Source organism: Manduca sexta, chromosome 17 (genome assembly GCF_014839805.1).
Source record: "Manduca sexta isolate Smith_Timp_Sample1 chromosome 17, JHU_Msex_v1.0, whole genome shotgun sequence".
Lineage (NCBI taxonomy): Eukaryota > Metazoa > Arthropoda > Insecta > Lepidoptera > Sphingidae > Manduca > Manduca sexta.
The window spans coordinates 5,919,678-5,942,271 of NC_051131.1; the positions used below are offsets into that span (position 1 = coordinate 5,919,678).

Consider the following 22,594-nt stretch of genomic DNA (forward strand, 5'->3'; position numbering starts at 1 on the left):
TTAATGAATAATGACTGTGATAACTTTATGGTTCTAAATGGTATATAAATTGAGCATGAAACCGTTAAGTTTAAGAAATTGAGACGAACGATTTGTCAATATATCTGACATTGTGTGCACTCTATACACAAAATATAATCTAAGAAATAAACAACTTTTAAACAATGTGGCGTAAATATTCAATAGAGAAGGAAATACTAGCTGTCAGCCGCGTGTCCGACGGCTTGGTGCCCTAAAGGCATGAATCTTCCATCATCATTTTAAGATAACCGCGTGCACAGTTGTATACTTTTTATATTATCAGCTAATGCAGTGTTATAATATGTAAATATATATGTATATCAATAAGTGTTAAGATTATTAATTATATAGAAAGTATGATATATTAATATTGGAAACTTAGAACGATACACAGAAAGCAATTTGTAACAATTGTTATTTATTTTCAACAGTCAATTTTCCTTATTATCTATAATAATGTACTTGAAAACTTTACGCACTTACTTGTGAAACAAGCCAACAAGCTCGCAACACTTAAACAAGACAAAACATCGTGCTTTCATGTAAACAGAAACCTTTTAAGTGTAAATGTAAAATCGTTATGAGGAACTGTCATTCGCTAGCAAAGGATAGCCGAATACGCAAGTGGAATCGCTAATTTTATCAAGTTTCTTTAGACGGTTGTCGCGATACGCTGACTGAATAACTAATACGTCGTTTCGTATTCCAGTAACCCGAAACAAGGACATGTAATTTGTTCCTTCCGATTTCCTTGTGCTCTTGCCATGATCCTAGCTGTGTAAGAATTACCTGTCAAATGATAACGTATTTTATGTTGGTACAATATTTTTGTAAATATCAAAAATAAAGTAATGTAAACTGTGGTATTTAATTAAAGCGCTCGATAAAATATGGCAACACGTAATTAAAAAGAAACAATTTTGTGCTGTAAAATCTTTTTGATTTTCTGTTTCATACCTCCGTGGCGCAATAGGTGAGTAAGGCTTAACTCACACTGGTGCAGAGTCGAAACATCGCGCCGTGTCCTGATTTAAGCTACATCACATGGCGACGCGCGTCGTCGCGCAACGACGCGACGCTCGCGTTAGCACGCCCGGATCACAGTGCTGGACCCGTTCAGAGCATTTTGAACAAAAGTGAATGGCGCTTATGCTCGACTGTATACAATGATTGATATGGATCATATTATAATTGTTCTTATATCTAAAACTGCTCTGAAGCTAAACGCATTTCGGCACTCTGGTGCGGACGCGCGATTCCATGTTTGCATAATACAAATTTGTACCTTAATAATGGGAAAATAGAGATGAATATACTGAAGGCAAAAAACATAACGCGTCACGACGCTTCAACTTTGCGCCAGTGTGAGTCGAACCTCAAGCTCTGCGAAACGAAAGGCCATGAGTTCGATGCACCGAAACAATAGTTTAAATGGCCCACAAAAATTGTCAAGACAATGTATGAGACTAGTGAATATTATTATTATTAAATACACTACAACAATAACACGTATGGTTGCCACACATCTGCCGTTGTCAGTCCTATGTCTTACTCGAGGGAATAATTCATAATGTTCATGCTGAGGTACGTCAGCCGAAGCTGTCAAACGAAATAATCACCCCGCACTGACCTTGCCCGACTTTTCGCTTGCACTATGTCGATAAACAAGAGTAAGCATATTCCACGTTCTGTATATATAACTTTGATGTTGATTTTTATAATATTGATCCAGTAAGTAATCACATTACCACTTTGCATGATTTTACAATAAAAAAAAATAGATCATTTTTAGTGGGGTCGGCGCTATTCCCCACTTCAAACATGTTAGGATTTGGTTTTGTTTTTACATCAGGCCGGCTGACATAAAAATATATGAGTATTGGCTATCGACTGAAACAAAATCGGAAAACGAAATACTATGTCCGACGCTCGATTACTAGAAATGGTCGCACATCTGATAGTTCTGTATAATATTTTAACTTGTATCGAACGAAATGCTAAACACAGCAAGACAAGACGCTATAAGTATTGCGGGATACGTTAAAGCTATTATTTTGTAAATAATATTCGGAGGTAAACTGGCGATAACATTATGTTTACAGCGTTATCAACGTTAAAAAGCGCGCTCGAGCCGTGAACATCACAGTAATCGTATTATGGCTAATATTAATACTGTAATAGACACAATTACTGACCAAACACAATGAGCTCTTTGTGCGCCCGCTCTATTGAATGTCAATGTAATCGATGGAAAGTTTTCCAGTGTATAAAAGCGCTTTATAATTTGCAAGCCTGTCGCCAAGACAAATGATATTATTGTAGTATCTACTTAGGAATGTTCTTTCTTTGGTCACGGATACACACGTTACCTGAAGGAAAGGTCATGTCGACACTCACCCCCGGCCCACCTTCCTATCTAGTCGTTACCATAGCAACAATCAGATCGTGTCTCTAACCTATTTTTTTGGCACCAACCTCCCTTCCCTTGGACAGGAAGTACTCTCTGGCCTTATTATACACGGTTCGATGGCATTAAGAACATATTAAGGCTGGATTAAGTAAATTCCTTGATAAGAAGCCACATACTGCGTCCTGAAGTGATTTACTTACATAAAACTTCAAGTTCCTCCCTTTGAGCAATTATTTTTGAGTAATATAATTTTAAACTCCACGCAGGTAGCGAGGTTACTATTGGGCCTAAATTCTATAGTCTGATAAACGAGTCTTGAGCAAGTCTCTAGACAGCGTAATTCGTATTCGACATTGGCGAAATCACATAAACGGTGGGAACCATAACAAAATGAATAAGAACCTAATATTAGCTAACACAGTCTATCTTCGCAGTAACTAGTCGCCTAAACAAATCCAACTCATGGCACTAATTAAGCTGTTCATTAACTCCCTAACGATCAGTTTTCTAAGTATGCCTCGTGCCACAAAGGAAGTTCATTATCCACCTTGACAAATTGCAATTTCCATGCATATGGTCTTATGAATAATCACGTGGTTTAAGACTAATAGTGAATTTGCAACGCGTCACAATGCACTACGATATTTATCGACTTAAAACCGATGTCACAGATTGTGAACAAGTTAACAAATATTAACATAAACCTACAAGCGACATTTACGACTAATGTGTTATGCGGTAACGCACGATCGTAATTTATAATTCTTGAAATGCAATCTCGTCTAATGGTAAATGAAGTTGGTGTTAATCTCTATGATTCATTCCCTGAGGAAATAATCAAGATAATTTGTAATTAACGATTAAATAATATTTTTTAAGAATTATTTGTTAGTACGTTGGGCTATTATATTTTAAATCTTTTGACAATGTTTAATAATCATGTGCTAAGTCTCCGTCCGAGGCGCTTTTACGACTCTGTGTTATGTTGTCACGATAATATTTAATAGCTTAATAAACATACAATGTTTTTCTCATAATTATCCTTAATTAGCTTTGCAACGCCAATTTATTTAATTATTCCTGTTTTATGTACAGAGTATTAAAAATATCAAGTTTTAACTGCGGAATATTTCTGATTGAAGCAAAAGCAACAATTCAAGTGTAAGCTGGGTTCTGGATTATTTTTTTAATGGGGAGTAATTGGTGTCAGGCGAGAGCTGTACAACGTCAGCGCTGTACACAAAGTCTGGAACCGCTTTTGTTATGTTTAATGTAAAGACTTTTGTAATCGTGTTTTTAATGTTAAACTATTCAAATTCTGTGTAAAATACTGCTTATATAAATACAGTCAAATTTGAAATAACCTATTTACGATAATTTATGGACTAAAGTAAATAGCAGAACTTTCAAAATATCACACATTAAACTAATTTGAGCGCAATAAACATGCTATTTTATTTTAGTGCTACGTTCGTAATATTTTTGTTATTAATACTAGTGACGATTTTCATATTTATAAACTGTTTTTAAAAGAGAGATTATCTTAAAACTACGCCTGCGTCGTTAGAACGAGTAAACAGACGAATAATCGGATTGCACGAGTGAGTTAAGTCGAATCAAAAGTCGACTCGACTAAGAACATATGCAATACACGAGGGTTAGTGCCTCGTATGTCTGTAAAATCCTTTTAACCCGTTCCTAAAGCCCTCCATATCGTAAGCAGCGCAGAAAACCGCCATCTGGAAGTTCATACTTTTACATATGCATGGTCTAAATGAGCGAGAAAATCATGTTGCACATTACGTACACGGCGTAAATGCAAATATTATGATATAGTAGTCTGAAACAAGTTCGTCATGCTTTTCCGGTGTTTGCATACAAAAAGAATCATTATACACACCCTTGGTACACATCAGCCATTAGCTATTCATATATCATGCGACTTACGAGTAATGACTCATAGGCTTTCAACTTTTCTTCTGTCGCAAACTATATTATTTTAAGAACAATACTCAACTATCATTAGAAATATTTAAAATAAAAGACATTAAGTATATAGAGCGACTTTGTTAAAAACAAGAGTCAATTTAACACATGCCATACTATAGTGAAGAGAATTCATCGCGGTGGTAAAACAATGTACATACAATACAAAATGATAATATATATAAAATATTTTTGTTCAAAATTGTCTGTACATAGACTAGCGCGGGTACCTACAGTGAAAACTTAGATGTTGCGATAAAAAGTTGGTCTCAGGCACGTCGTCCGTAGCTTTGAAATACCGTTTTTATCAACAGGAAAAGTACCATAGTAGATTCTCTAGAGTTGTTTAAATGCAGTTACACGGGCGAGCCTTAAGTGTGGCTGTTTTATTTTGTTTAAAAAAGGCTTTAGTATTCATACATTTATTTGTTTACGCAAAACATAATTCGTTTTTTATGAATTTAACCCCTTGCTTTCCAAGGATATTCGAAGGATATAATAAATGATGTTAAAAAACACAAGTCAGATTATTTTGCAAGACTAAACATTAAAACTGTGTTGCTCTGTTTTTTAGATACGAGTTAAATTAATTGATGTTTATTAGACAGACGGATGCCAAAACACTCATTCTTTGAATTGGATAAGATTTGTTATTTTGGTTTATTCTAGTGTGAATGATCTAATTAATTATTAAGCTTCTTCTGACGCGTTAATACCAAACTAAAACTCTGACAACGATTTATTTTAACCGATGATTGCATGCTTCTAATTTTTATAATGGACCTTAATCAAAAACGCGCCGTTCCAAATGACCTCTCAGTCGTTCAAATTATCGTATTTATATATTTTCAAATTGTTAGTTACAGAGTCCAATTTTAAAAATAATCAATTTTTGGCCCACATTCCTTGTTGACACGATTCCTTATGATTTAGCAAACAAACGCTAAAATTTCAAATCAGCCGCGTATCTGTCATCATGAGCGGTCAGACGTTGGTCAAACGAAAATAGACCGTCACCTCGAAACATTAATAAATTGTTGTGCTATTCACAACACACTTATACCATGTTTCCGTCTTCAAATATAATTTAATGACGAGACGTACCTGCCTTGATTTAATCGCTTAGTATATAAATATGTGTCCATGCTAATTCGGAGGGCTTTATGAAATTACTACAAATTTCGCCTCGTAATTATTCCAACGCGAGATCTTGAGTGAAACTTGTTAATTTTGGAATTATTTTTCACTTGTATGAAAACCGCTGCCTCCGAACTAAAATACAACATCGCTGATCTCTGGTATGATAACTTTTCGATGCAAATTTCACAAGTGGTACTTTCAATATGTAAACCTAAAACATGCTTTAATACGTAAAAAACTTTGATTTCTTTACGGAAATAATATGAGATAACAAATATGTAAGAGGTGTTCTTAATATAAAATATACATTTATTATACCAACAAAGCGTACGTTTTTACAGAAAGAGAAGTAGACAAATAGATAGACTAAGCATCCTACTATCTGATCATTTAAAATTAATTAAAATTCAATTTTATTTATGTGCAGTACTTTAAGTCTAAAAAATAACCTAAAACACATTTAAGTCCCGATCCTTATTATCTTACTACTTAGCGTATTAGCTACAACTGCCAATTAGATGTAATAAACTTGTAAATAACTGATTACACGGTAATATGCGTTAATTATATTTATCAAATTACACCTTTATTGCTTATTGGCTTCAACAAAGATTTATGTGTTACAATCTGAACAGGTTGCATTCAAATTAATTATTTTTATGATCAATAAAACTATGAAAAAATGTTTGCGCTAACGTAGTCCGAACCGAAATAATCCTAATGAACCTTGGCTTTCGGCATAAAATTGTATACCAAACTATAATTAAAAGTAGGAAGTTTTGGAACATGTTAAGGAAGTCTGATGCGTATAGGCTTATATCGCACCATGCACGAACAATTAATTTTTAAATGGTGATTTGCGCAAAAGTTTAAACAACATAATTATTACTTAAGACATGATCAAGTTAAAAACACAAAAATATGATGGTAATAAAAAAAAATGCAAAAGGAATACGGTCAGTCGGGGTAAGTGCGCTATAAAATTATCATAGCTGGATTCAATGCAAAATAATTTGTTTTTGTGCTGACTTAAGAATGTAATTTTATTAATTTAAGAATATTTGGTATTTTGTGATAACGATCTATAGCCATTCAAGGAAATCAGACAATAATTTAATAATATTTTGCTTAAAGTAAAAAAAGATGGTAGTAGGCGCACTTGCCTCCGGAAATGGGGTAAGTGCGCCTGTGTAAAAAAAAACGTCAATATTAAACATTATAAAGAAAACAATCATTTTAGTCCATAGAAAAATAAGTTTTACCCGCATTGCTCTTGGATAATTTTTTATAACTCAATGTTGTAACAAACTATGGCTGTCAAATCAAATTCGGGGCAAGTGCGCCATATATTTGTAAACCAGGGCTTCAAAACATTTTACCAATTTTTTTTTTGCTATATTTAGGTATTAATATTAGAGTTTTATTTGCGGATATGTTGTTATAAAGAAATGGTAGCTTTAATACGAAATCCATTTTATTTCTAGAAACTAAAAAAAACATATAATTATGTAGGAATTAACATTTTTGAATGCATTATAACTCAAAAACTTAGAATTTGACCTTATAACATTTCTCATTTCTTCTTTTGTAAAAACGAACCATTTAAAACAAACAAATATCCGACGAATTAACTAATATACCTTTTTATTTAAGTCGGCTCAAAACAAAATACCTTGAGTACAAAAAATGATGCTGTTACATTTTAATAATAATAATAATAAGTCATATTAGTAAAACTTATTCTCAAAAAAGGTTGGTAATATATGGTTTAGGGGTAAGTGCGCCATACGACTATTAACTGTGGCGCACTTGCCCTACTCGACAATTTTGAGGTGCATTTTTTCGCATTGCTAAAAAACCTTTATTTTAGTATATACAGATAAAATTCGGGCAGGAAGTTAAAATAAAAGGTTTAAACTATGTACTAACCTTACTGGTTTACAGAAATATGTTAAATATCTTGAAATATTTGATGTTATCTTTCACGGGGTCATCTCTGTTTACAGGTCTAAATGACACTTAAAATAAAATGGCGAATAAATCGTATTAAAATGAACAGAGCCATTTGTGTTTTTTAGTGGAACTGCATTTCAGTTAGAAGCATAGATATAAGATTGCGATAATTGTATAACATCAATAGTTTTCGATTTTTTTAGGGCAGGTGCACTTACCCCGTCGGCGCACTTGCCCCACCTGACCTTATAAATTAAGAATATAAAGGACAATGCCCAAAACCAGGCTATCTTGCGTCAGTCATGCGTCTCAACCAAATATCCACAAGAAATCATCATTTTAATTATTACTTTATTTGTATTTATTTCAGTCATAAGCGAATGGGGGTTTAAAAGATATGAAAAAAAAAGTTGTTTAATTGTTGCAAATGAAACATCCGATAATTTACTGCCAATATGGCGAAATAATACCAATTTATAACAAATTCCCATCTTAAATGGAATAAAAAAGTAAATATGTCCAAAAAATGGGCTTGTACTTGAATTTTTAATATATGTATATTATTTTATAACAATATATTATTCATCTCAAATATCTCAAATCTCAAATATATTGTTATAAAATAATATATTATACTTAATAATTATGACCAAATAGCTGGAAAAAAAGAGAAAATATTAATCGTTCCAAAAACAAACAAGAGGCGACTTGCATTGACAGAAATACTAAAGTCAGCTAAAACATGTCTGGACTTTATTTTTAAATTATGAATATATGGGTAGAGATTTTTATTCCACTGGCAACTGAAATTAATGACATTTTGACATTTCAGATTTGTTTGAATGTTAAATCATTAAAATATTATAATATTTATCTTATTCAAGATCGGAGTGTTTTTCTTATGTATTTTAATGTTGAGTCGAGAAATCCTCTGTTAAAAAACAACGTGTATAGTGTGTGTTTCGAACTTTGAGACGGAAGGCTTTTAGTTAGCAACACAATGTCGTCTAGAACCTAGACCCAGGACAGTTAATCGAGACGGCATATCCCGGCGGTGTATTAACTGCACCTTTGCGGTGCCACAGCAACGACACGTATATTTCTTGGACGAGCTGTCCAGTTTATAAGTTTTGTAGATTATTATGAACATAACCACAATGTGGGAAACATCTTGCCAAAGTTAAAGAAAACAGTTTTACAATAATAATAATCTGAACATGTTTAATCAACTTTTACATTATATTTTAGATTTCAAGGGGAATTAGTTTGTGCTGCCTGTTGGAGATCAGCTAATAGAGAGGTTCACAGACAACAACATGACATGACCCGACCAGCGCTGCAAGAAGTCATGCACTCACTTCAGGAGTATATATAAACGTGCTGCAGCTATATCAAATTCTTGTTTTTATTTTAGGATGCCAAGAATATATACCTCTAATAAAAATATACATCTATATAAAAATATGCATCCGATTTCGTATTTCTCGTTTTATTTTTCTTTCCCTATGATAATTAACTATTAGCGTAATCAGGCTGTGAAGTGAGTTCCTGGGTTCAATTTCCAGGCCAAGCAACATTTTATCTCGGTATTTCTAACATGAGTTGCCTGGGATTGGAATCCTCCAAAGAGGGTTGGCGTCAGGCATAGGCCGGTCATAAAAACTAATCTGAATCTATTCTACAATATGTGTTGACGCCATATTGGAGTGAGATAATGGTAGGTGGAATTAAAGATTAGGTAATCCATGTAATAGAATAAGTCGTAAGTCAGAAAAATATATGAGTACACAAAAGGTCAGATAACATAATATGCTCCGTGGAAAAACTAATATTCCCTCATAGTATCTTTTTAAGTTTTATTGGAGTTTCGTCTTATCAGATATGTTAGTACCTATCAGTTTCTTATGATGGCAATTAAAGCTAGGTGAAAAGAATGTCCAATAATTGCTTATAGCAATAACAAGTAGGTTCTGCAATATTGAACTTAATTAGGCACGTAGTTACTTTCTGCCGTACATTATTGCAGTCCATACTTAACCTCAAAATAACTGCGTTATAAAAATTCTGATTACTTCGAACTCCCATCGAATATCCAATTGTTTTCAATTTGTATAAGAATTAGGATATATTAACTATAGTTTAGTGAAGGTTTTGTACAGACGCAAGCGTAGCCCAACTTTCATACAAAAATGGGCATTCTCCTTTGCATGCTCATAAAAGCCTACGCATATCAGACATAATATCTGGCAGAACTATAAGTACTATTACAATAACGCGAAATGAGCACAAACATAATATATTTTGGCACGAAAATAGAAAACTAGAAAGTTTTTATAGATCAGCTCTAGGCACCCTTACTTTCCAGCTAGCTCGCTACACCCTTCTTCAAATAAGAAATAAAGCAAGTGTAACTCGACTAAGATCATACATTGTCCTTCAAGGTTTCTTTTAATACTAGACACGTCGACAAATTATTATTTCCAATCAAACACACTTTGCATACTTAATTGGAACCATAAAAAAATGACCTTATAATACCTATATACAAAAAAACGATGTATTCTTTAAATAATACTAACGTATTTTACACACGTTTCCAAAAAAAACTTCGTCTTGTTGTTTAAAAATACAGTCAAACATGAAACAGAAATGCAATTAGTTCCCTGTGACATGGTGGACGTGGCATTACTGTGTTATCTTTGGCTATTACTCAATCACAGAGGAAATCAGTGCCATCACTGTCAAGGGCGTGTATTCTCGACGACAAGGCGTTACTGGAAAACGGAATTTCTGCGTGTTCGTAAATATAATTCATAAATACAAAAGTTACACTGTCTAAGTCTTTATGCGTAATTAAAATGTTTATTCGTTAATTTATTTTTAAATCAATTACAAAAACATGTTTTGTCTGCGAAGTTGCTTTAAATTGTAAAAAAAATCGTACCCTACCATTTCCTCTCCAGACAAATATCTAAGTTTAGTTCGCGAAGTGCAATCTTAGTTTACACAGCACAATCTTACCGTAAGTGCTTGAAGATTGCGAACTTTACGCTATCTTCACGTAAGTCGTAATTGGGAAGACACGATAGTACCATCGCGGGTCGATAGGACCAAATATTGGCGCCCACCGTGGTTATTACTAACTGCAACGTATTGATAAAAATATAGCGGCAGTTAGTACAATTCAGCCTAATACTTAAAGTGCATGATATATGCAAAGACAATGAATAACAGTATACTGTCGTATTTTAAGTTTGTCTTTTGAGGAGAAGTCTGAGAATACTCTAAGGTTCACGTATTTTAATAAAAATTCAGAAGCTAAAATATATTGCGTCAATATTATCAAAGTGAAACAACAGAGCGTTGATCTCTGTTATCAGAGGTTTACGTAAAGGAATCTTGTCTGTCGATACTGAATGTTTTTATTACAAGCTGTGGCCGGCGCGACGAGTTTTATTTGACAAGCTTAATAAAATGGTCTTCGACATGGAATATTCATCGCCTTAATTACGTAATGTTTGATAACATAGGGTAATAAATTACTAAATGAGCCATTAAGAAGATATTTTTTTAGATTAACATAAAGTCCTCTGTTTGCGCAACTCCGAATTAAAACAAATAAATATCGAAGTCGATATGTCGCATTATAAGACAGTTCGAATTACTATAAACAGCAAAATATTTTATGTTGACATGGTTTATGTTCTATATTATAATATATAGAGAAAAAATATATACATTGTTATACAATCAAATGAAAATATTGTCAATCCCAAAAAACATAATTCATGCACAAATCAGAGTCACGTGTACTGCAAAACGTGGTACTAGTTAATAATGTTTTTGTTATTTCTAAAACTATCGAAAATATTGAAATATGCCTCGAATAGATACTACACTACCTGAAGTTATTATCAAAGGACCTTGTACTCCTCTCGACTCCACGTGGCTGACACCCTACGTCTCGCCCATCACTTTTGAACACCTAAAGATTTTTGTCCAGTCTGTACAAGTTATAGAGTTATTCCAAAACATTACAAAATTAATATTTGTGCAATATAAAATCAAATATTATCTTTATAGTGCTAATAAAACAAAATATATTACAAATTTGACAGGTTGCGTACGAGTTACCGAGTTATGACCAATCCAATACTTCAGATACAATCAATAACAAATGCTCGAACCACTTTATTATTTCAAACACTGTTCGATTGTTAAAAGCATTCAAAACATAGGCAATTATAAATCTAATACAAACAAAAAAGCATCATAAAGAGACAAGTGGTGCGTAACAGAAGTCGTCCAAGCGTATTAATTACCAGCGGTCGCACGTCGGTTATCAACGGGCTTGTTAAACGGATTATGTACACGAATGTTATCACACCTGTCAATAATATTGCCTCGAGTGAGCTTTAACTACGTTATCAATCATGCGATTAAATATGTTATACTTGTTTTGCGTACACGCGCGATTTAGGTGACATACATACATATATACATATTCGTAGTTGTGGCGGTAGAACTTTTACGAAAATATTAATGCCGATCGTTTGCGATCACTTGCGAAGTAATTATCCTTTACTGAATAATTATGAGATAGAATTTCTTTAACGTTCAAGTACCTAATTTTTAGAATAATTTATGTATTTATTATCCTCTATATTCCGTGACTAATGGGCACAGATGTGACACAGAGGTTACACAACACAAAAGCGATTTCTAGGAAACTAACATAATCTCTAATAATCTACCCGGAAAAATGCTAAAAATCTCAAAGTAGTCAGATTACGCAAAAAATTAACAAAACTTGGTTAACATTTTTATTTACTGCTTCTTGGTTTAGAATTTAAATAATACTCGTTTACTTTTTATTTAACAAATAAATCACGTGATGGTATTTTTCCGGAATTCCAATATAAATAAAGAATCCCTACAAACCTATCACCGAGCACTCCCGTCCTTAAAAGGCTCAATGAGCTATTCACAAATGTAATAGACGGAGATCAGTCACTTTTGTCATTACCAATATTTTACTTTGCTTTTATTTCCCGGAAAAATATTGCGTTATAAAATATTGATATTACGTATTTTAATAATTTTACGTTTAATCCAATCTGATGTACTTATGCTTGTAATTTGTTTATGATAAAATGCCGTACTTATAAATATTATAAGTATAGGTCAGCTAATATTTTCTGACAACGATTTACTTAAATTCTTAGCATTGACTGAAAAACAGACAGCAAAAGATCTCGAAGTTTAAAATTTTATACAGCTCTTTCTTACACTTATTTAATAATATATTTAATATATTATGTATACAGCACACATGAGCACATTACATTCTTTTAATAAATGTAGCTAAAATATTTCCGACGAATAATTATACTGGGAATGTACATTCAAACTAGTAGTTCATAACTACTCAATGTTTTAAATGCAGGACAATAAAATATAAAATCACAAATTTTCGTATTTCCGTTTCTATAGAATCTTCGCAGTGATTGAAATCTAATATCTAAGCCTACAAAAGATTCTCATAACAATAAAATTGAACGAAAGATATAGTCGAAAGGGTTTCACAAAGCAGACAACAAACTATCAACGGCCCGTTTGCTGCAATATCTACAGACAGAGCACTTACCATCTTACGCGCCGATTGTCTCTTTGTGGTCTCTTTGCAGCGTTTATTAAAACTTCTTACAAAACATTTGTCCTTGATACAATCTAAGATAGCTATAAAATTATTATTCTTAACGTGTTTTGCAAGCGAATAATGTTGCATTAGTCATCAGCTCACTTTGATAATTTAAAGCACAATAAACTAAAAAGACGGTTACCTGATAAAAAAATCACGTCAAGTAATCGCAGGTTCGGATCTCTTCAGCGATTAAGAAAGTTGTAAGTCCGTTGTCCACGCTAGGCTAACGCTGGTTGATTGGCTTTAAATAAGCCCAAAAACTATGAAGAACTCTCAGGTATTATTCTGGATCTCCTCACGATTCCTTTTTTCGTAGAAGCAAGTTACAAATATCAAGGTATATGTAATACAAATAAAATACCCTGTAAGGCGAAACTATTTTAACGAGTCATTACACTCGATATTGTGATACAGGTTAACAGAACTTATGTATTATATTTTTGTCCCTGAAAACTAACCCAGAAAACTTTAAATGTAAGTCCAAAACTTTTAATAAGTCCCACTATGCATTCCAAAGTAAAATCGGTTTTCATTTTCCCTATAAATAAGATAGATTAAGCAGTAAAATTAACAGTGTAATTGATAACATTTTCAAAAGTAAGCTGCTAAGGGGACGAATTGTATTTATTCCCAGAATAATATAACGATACATACAAAGTAAGTCGGAAAAAAAATTATCCCCGAAAACTACTTCACGCGGGTGAAACCGCGACCATAACTAGTATGACAATATAGGAAACTTTGCTATTATATACTGAGACTACATCTAAGAAAGATGTTCATTAGCAGAAAGCAAAGCAGCCTTGAACCCAATAAGTACCGAACTGAGCCAAACACAAGAAATAATTCAATTTAAGACACCGCGTAATCGAACAAGCGTGTTTATCATCGTTAAGACGTTTTTACTGAGATTAAAACCTCTTCAGCTAAATTGTTCCTTAAAGTGACATATGGAATGCCCAGTTTCATTAATTATCCCGAATATGAAAAATCTTAAAAAACAAAAAGTAAAGGAATGCTACAAAAAAGCCATGAGCATGAGCTTAAACTTTAAAGTGAAATAACTCATTCCTATAAGTGATATTTCTAATTTCGAAACCAATCAATTGATGATTTTAATAATATTGAAGATTGAGTTATACAATAGACTGATGGTAGTGAGTAGGGTAGTGAGACTAAGACTGAAAAGTTATATATCAAAGTATTGGTACTCTTGGTATGAATCATGTAGTACACGTTACACCACTAAACTTATCTTAGTCACTAACGATACCGCATTGCGAAATACAATCCGCATATAAATGATATAATTCCAAGAAATATATTCCTAATTTTGAACGTAATAAAGTGGTAGAACCATTAACCTAATACCACAGTTTAAACATCAATCTTTAAACAGGATCATCTTATTAAATCTTTAGTCTAACTTCGCAGGCCTATAAACAAAATGCATCATACAAACGAATAGGTGTCTATTGTTTTTATTTCTGGTATCCAGTTTAAATTTGGTGTTAAAATATAATCTACATTGTAATAATTACATTCTCGAATTTCTATTTGAAATGAATGTTAGAGTATTTTTTGATAATATGTGTTTGTATGATATCACAGCTTACGCTCAATTCTGAAATACATTATTCATCAATAATTTTATGTCAGGTTGTTATAATTATGGATTAAATCTATACAATATACATTGTATTCTCTATATCTATACAATTTGACTTTCGGTGTTAAATTAACTTACGCCTAATATATTGGCTTAATGTTAATAATATGTAACGTCTTCTTTATAATGTGGTTACAAAAATATAAATTACCTTTGACTTTAAATATTTATTTCAATTTGATTGTAGAATTCTCGCTGCATTTTGTCAATACGAGTATCTCGAGCGGAGATTTCTGCGCGAAACCGTCGCTAATAAAATGCTATTTGCAATCCTTTATCTCCGCGGCACGCGCATATTATATTTTTATTGGCCCCAGACTCAGTAAGCATAAGTGACTCATTTTATCATTGAACGTCCTGATGTCATATTGCCGAGATTGGATTATTAGTTTTAGTTTCAATGAACAAATCAGGGCCCTGATTCTGTATGATAGTGAAACGCGTAACGCGGCCGTGTCATGTTATCTCCGAGAAATGTGCGTGGAATGGTATTCTGTAAGTCAAATTTCTATAGTCCTAAACATGACGCGTTGTGTTACGTGCTTGTTATGCACTGTCAAAATAACGTGCGGGATAGAGAATAAGACTCCTGTAATAACATTAAACCGGGAATAATAATAAGGTTGTATAATGTCTACACAATGAATAAAAATAGACTTAATTTTAACACAGCCACGCCTTTGACATTGTCTCAACTGAAATGACAAAACTTGCAAATCATTACTTAGAAAACATACTCTCTAAACAATGGTAAAAAGCCATCTATTTCTCTACGGTAATACAGTATGTAGATAATATTTTTTGTAGCGAATGGACCATTTCTATCATCGTATCAATGCTTCTGTTTCTCAGAAGATCAACGATAAAGCAGTTTGGTGTTGCATTGCAAGTCATCTGCCATTGGCGCAATTGCTTTTAGTTAATGGATTCCTCTAGCTCTTAGTTTTAGCTAGTTTTAATGGCTGATACTAAAATTGGATTCTATTATATGTGGTGGTTGCGAGCAGATGATTTCAAAACAGTTACAACTGTTAATAAAATAATTACTATGTTATTACGTAGATTTTTAATTCAATGGTTCCAGTGTCGAAATAAACTTCGCTAACTACGATATGTTGAGTTTGGGTTAGTTATTAAAACGGTCAAAATAGTATCGGAAGAAAATCTAGATTTGGATTGTCTTATAAAATAATATGAATTATTCAATGAATTTAATAAAAAACTGTTCGGATTTCAATATAACTTTATATAAAGATGGTAATGCAGTGTCACTTCAATTTGTCATGCTCTCTATCACTCCGCCATCCGTCAGCTTCCATAAGAAAACTAATGAGACGAAAAATTCTTTAAGACCGAACATTCCAGAAAGTCTCGAAACTGTATCCATAACGTCTTCGGTAGGTAACTTTTATACAATTCAGAATTCGATCAAGGCCCAAATACATTAACAATACCAGCTGAATACAAATAAAACAAATCAAGCGGCTACATTTCGGAATGCTTCCATTAAAGGAAGTTGTATCGTTAAAAATATTTTTGATTATCGATTTTTAAGCGTTTTGAGTGCATTAATTTCATCCATGCGGATCAAGGATACAATTACGCCAAACCAATCGAGGTGAGCAATAACTCCATTTCTGTTTTGGTATCAATATCAAATAAAGATACGAAATACAATCAAATATTTCCCTTGACAATTATAAGACATCCGGTAACCATTATGGACTCAATAATGAACGTGGTCGGTCTATCGTAGCTTCCGTTCTAAATTGACTTTCTTACAAAATAAGCTGTTTCGTATTTCAGCGTGTCTGTTCATGACGAAATAAAAACACAAAAATATTTTTGCTTTGCATTTGCCTTTCGCGTTCTTAATCCCACGTTTTATTGTCGGTTTCAATTCAATTTCATGTCAAACACTCAAGGGTAAATGTATGTTGGAAATATTTGCTGCGGCGTCCAAAGAAAAGAGCCTGACTGAGGATCATTATGTATGAAGAAGGCTTTTTATGTTTTTATGAGAAATGTGTTTTAGACTTTATTCATTTTAATATTGACTTATAAATAAATAAAGTCCTCGTTGTCGAACAACAATTATAGCAATAAGAAATGATGGATTGGTTTATAGCTACTATTTAAATCAATTTTAAATAGCGCTAAAATTGTTTTTCACCACAAACTACAACCATGTCACATAATGTTTTACCATTATTTGACGTCACCGAAATTTCTATTACCGCAGCGAGCAACAAACAATATAATTGGTTTTGCATCAAGTATTCATGTAGTAACAGATGTCATATTTTGCACTATAAACACATACAACGCATTATAGCATGAATAGCGATGAAATAACCAAGAAAGGGTATTTTTCGTAAAGTAAAAAAACTATAAGTGCTACTGATAGAAAAAGGACGAAATGTATTTAAAATTCCAATTTGTGTTTTATTTAATGTTAAACTAAAGTCGTTCTTCTCAGCTATGAATAAAAGTCAATCAATTAATAGAGGTCGCGTATCATTGATGTCAAGGATTACACCAACGTCTTCAATTTCGTAAATACTATTGGAATGCAACAATCAAAACGTCACAGTCCACCTGCGTGTAATAAAGCTTTGCGTTTCATAAATAAACATAAGTCTTTAAAAATAAGAACAAAACTAATATATTTTTCTTAATCTTTTCTAAATTGATCCTCGAGGCAGTTGATCCTTACCAATTGGCTAATTTTATACTTAATTTCAACATCACTCAGATGAACTTCGAAAACGCAGAGTTGGCACGCAGGATCTAATATAGGTTTCCCGGAGAACCAAAGCAAAACACTCAACATTTTACGGGCCGGATGCGGCAGCCCGGTGCACGGCAATAAACGTGCCTCAAAAACGGCTCTTCGGCTCACGGCGATTGCAACCAATCGTGCGGGAGTTTTAGTCGTATTTTACCACGGAATATTAGAATTTCCACTTCGAACCTATGTATTGGTACATACCTGGTTATTGGAGATGGGTTATTTAGATCATTCAATGTGAGTAAAGTCGGCAAGTAAAGTTTAGCCTATAACCTTACCTAAAATCCACAAATATTACTCTTTTTCGCTAATCGCTGCAGTTAAAATAAGGTTTTATTTCATTATGTTGTCAATTAGAAAATAAATCTTGCTTTTTACTATCGTCTAGCATTGCATTGATTACAGTTTCACTCAATTACCAAAAGGCAAAACTTTGTTCATAAACCACGTCGTTGCAGTTAACGTAACTAGGAAATCCATAAACTAATTTGAAATGCTAACATTGTTAAATCTGGACGGCAATTACAATTAAGGCCGACAGGAAAAGTACATACGCTCTAAATAAATAGGACATGTTTTTGAAAACAATAGTTTATATATATAAATGTTCATCTCGACTCAACTACCTCCATTTATATAATGATATAACATGAATGTTATAAACTATTATTCTCATTGCAAAAAGGATCAATTTCATAGATAAAACCAACTTTGCTTACTAAGTATAATTCTTTGGCGATCATGGATATCTTTATAACAATGCTTTTAATCAATTTCGTGATTTTTTAAGCAATGAACAAGTTAGAATACAATGTTTCCTAAGGTAAAAAAATCCTTTCTTTTACTAACTCTAGTGTTGTATGCACCAATTTTACGATTTATATTTATTCTCTAGGAACGTGAACCAATTTTCAACGTGTTTAAAAATGCATATGTAAGGTTTTAAATATCATTAAGTGGATTACTATTTACTGTTTCTGTAATAGACTGATGAGATAAAGCAATGGTCGGTGAAGGGCGGCGGAGTCATCGGGGCGTGATGCTCCGCTCTACGATCGCTCACCGTACCCCGAGTGTCAATTAGGGCATGTGTGGTGCGTAGAGTCCGCACACCTCATATTCTCCGGCAATAGACAAATCATAAAAAACAACGACACATTCTCCTCTCGCGTGCAAAAAGGTGATGACGTAAGGTTTCTGCCCATTCCTTCGCAAATAATATTTATAAAATAAAATATTTTGAGGTAATAATATGGCAATTATGTATGTATTGCTAATTTTTAATGACTTATTAATCTCCCTTAGTAAAAGACATGTTGTGAAACAATAGCTTTTAAGTATGTTGTACGTAAATTACTTATCCAAGGAAGGATATGAATAAAATCACATAACTAAAGAACCATCTGGAAAAGCGAATGACGCTCATAAGGATTGTTGCAAGACCACGTACTGGCAGACAGACCTGCAGTAGTTATACATCATTTTTTACGATCTGCAATTGACAGGATGAGAGTCCTGGTGACGACTACATGTTATCATTCAACAAATTTAATAAGAAAATGTACACTTGTAATTAAACACATCTTATATATGTATTCGTGAGCTTAACTTCTTATAAATTAATATATACCCACATTAATTATCAAATAATACCTTTTTTAGAACTTTGTGAACTCCACCCTACTAAAGGGCAAGGGAGTAAATAAACCCCAGCATTTCAGTGTAACAATCTACATCACATCTGATAGTTACTATTCGCTAAACTAACTAACAATCATTGAATATTCATGACACTCTTGCCAATTATAAACATTATTAATCAGTGCTTTCGTCATGGTTTAACCGCTTTCTCTAAACAATAATTTGAATCACAGCAATAAAACACTGATCAAGTCGATCGCTGATATAAAATATTCATTTGTAAGACTCCGAAATCATAATATTTAAGCGATAAATAAAAGAAAAGCGACATATGAGCGTAGAGCGTATTTAAGAGATAAACAAAAGAAAAGCGACATATGAGCGGTACGTGCATCAACGATCATAGAATCTCGCGGGTGATCTCAGAGGTGTGGTCAAGCGAGTAACTCCCGCTGAGCATTTCAGGTGAACTCAGATGAACACCGCGACCTCTGAAACTAGGTTACGCTCCAGCCAACGAACGGTCGCACATAAAATAAGTTAATCTCTAAGAATTTGATAATTGCATCTTAATTATCTCGGGTTGTTTTAATTGGGTTAATAGGTACCCTAGTATTTGTAGAGAAACGTTAATATTTACATGTTAATAAAGTTTAATTTGGGCGATAAAATATGGTCTTAATTGGTGGTTCTTGAAGCAGGTATAAAGGAATTTTACTGGTAGGTGTAATAAGAAATCTAGGTGCTTTGACATAATATAAGATGATGGTAAAGTTACAATTCATTAATGACAATAAGTGATGGCTTTTTTGACAATTCTCTTAGGGTCGTCAATTAGATGTTGTATAGTAAGAATCTACTTACAAATACGATGGAATCATTACAAGTGTATTAACTTTTCCTTTGTTCAATTATTAACTTTGTGTAACATTTGCCTATCAAAGAGAACTAATAATTTTGTTTTGTATGCTTACGTACAAGAAAATTCAAAACACGGATTCATTGTAATTTTGTTTATTTTTTTAGTTGAAGCAAGATCACTTCAAATCGATTTTATTTTAGATTATTCCGGTGATTTTAAGGTCATTAAAACATTTTAATTAAATAAAAATGTCATTCCGTTATTTTTGACAACCCTAACGCAAATGTATAATTTTTATGAAGAATTGGTGATGTTTACCATTTCGCCTATAAATCCAGTAACCAGGTCCCGGCTACTTTTAACGCTGACCCCTTACATGCAATTATTACACAGGCTACGAACGAAAAATTCGTCTGTGGATTGTGGATGTATTTTTTGTTCATAAGATATTTTGTTGCCAAAATCTATTTTTAAGTATTCTTTGATATTAATTATAATTTGCTTAAAAAATGTTGTAACAACGCATTCTATGAAGAATAGGCGTATTTAATACTCGGAAATATAAATTATAGTCGCAATATATTTTTCGTAGAAAAATCGTCCAACACTTTGGAAACCTGTTAAAAATGGCAATGATACCAGGATACCAGGATACCAGGTGTTACAGTACCCTAGGATACTAGGATACTGTAACACCTGGTATCCTCTCTTATATTTTGAAAAACGTTCGAAATGTTCCATGATCAATTGATCGCGCATGTGCATAACCTTCCTCAATAAGATATAGCTGCCTTGATATAATTTACCTCATCAGGCCTAGAACACTGTATGTTATCCCTTTAGACTCGGAAAGCAATAGCTGTCACACGGGGTATATCTTATTATCCTACGATATCTTGCTTACATTTCTTCAGCACGGTCCAAAAGATTGGTAAGTTCCTCTAGCTTCATAGGAAAGGTATCAGTGGCGAAGCGTCCATATAACCCGATTCCAACCAGACATGAGGGTGCTGACTACTGTCTCCAGTGGGGACATTTCGTAACTTCTTATTCCATTGTCAGGTTTTAATCAAATTTATAACACCATGGATTCTGTTAACGATGTCAGTGCATATTTTGCTTTAATAGCAGATTTCCAAAAGATTATTTATTCTCAATTCGTGTCTTATTTTTTTGTGGTTGATCTCTATCCTTGCTCTTAGAATTGAATTTCATCTGAATACCTACTTTGCTTTTGATCAAATTAAAATACATATTTAAGTAGGTACCTTAAATATATATTACCTTAGTACTTACCCAAGGCCGTGACAAAATAGAGTAGGTAGGTACTTTCTCGATAAAACATTTTATTAAGCAAGCAAATATAATAAACTGGAGTACCGTAAAACGGTATAAACAGGTACCTTAAATAATATAACATTGATAGCAAGGTACTATTTTACATGTTTTTTGAGTACGTAAATCATTATATAGGTATTATATATTTTTATAAATCGGCTGTGTATAGCTCTGTTGTGGTAAACAAACAAGATCCTTGAAGAATAAGTTATGTTTGTAGGCATAAGAATTAGGTATAATGGCAACAAGTTACAAGATCGTAACCGGATTTATTACAACGCATCCTCGTAATGTGTCATGTTGTCTCTGGTCCAGGAACCGGCTTTCGGTAACTCATAAATCATCGTTTGCCGTTTTTCACAATCCACATGTCTGATGATATGCACGCAGTCGTTGTTTGCATATTTAAATACAAGCTACTTAAATTTAAATTATTATTTGACTTACCTCTATTAGGAATCCTCGAGGGCGACGTCCCTGTAGCACGCCGGACGGAACGGCCGCTGCGCACCGAACATAAACACTGCACCAAACGGTTAAAACAAACGGAATAACCTATTTGTGTGTTTACACTGCACTGTTATGATGTTCTGTCACTGAAATCCAATTCTTTCGTTTGTTTTTATTCACGATATTATAAGTAAAGCACGCATGTCAGTTTAAACGCATAATAAATTCTATCACTACTCCGTACAGTATCTTCCAAGACTGCCGCTCGATGACTGGCGGGGTGGCGGGCGCGCGCCGTTTGTCTGGTCGGTCGGGTAGCATCGCGGAAGGCGGGGCGGTAGTGCGGCGCGGCGTGCGACGCACAAACAATACGCGACTTCTCAAATTAGCAGTGTTATACTAAAAGAATGAATGGAAACAATGAATTAAAAATGTTTCCGTAGACAATATTTTAAAGTGTAATTTTATTAAAATCTTGAAATATTTTTTACGAAAATGATAATATAATTGTGAGCTTTTATAAGAGGTTTCGTTATGAAAATACATAGCTTCAATAAAGTGCATTTTAATATTAATATTATTTTTAAACATATCGAAAATACTTACATACATTTCTAAATTCGAAAAGG

At 33.2% G+C, this 22,594-nt stretch overlaps 1 protein-coding gene across 3 annotated transcripts in view; it reads right to left on the bottom strand.

Moving 5' to 3' along the window:
- The window catches only part of LOC115454133 (Ca(2+)/calmodulin-responsive adenylate cyclase), an 85,781-nt gene extending 63,526 nt beyond the window's left edge, over positions 1-22,255 (bottom strand). For all 3 annotated transcript variants that reach the window (XM_037439725.1, XM_037439724.1, XM_030182873.2), the window contains exon 1: positions 21,963-22,255. The gene's annotated coding sequence lies outside the window, so the exon portion shown is untranslated. The remainder of the gene's footprint in view (positions 1-21,962) is intronic.
- Between the last annotated feature and the right edge of the window lie 339 nt (positions 22,256-22,594).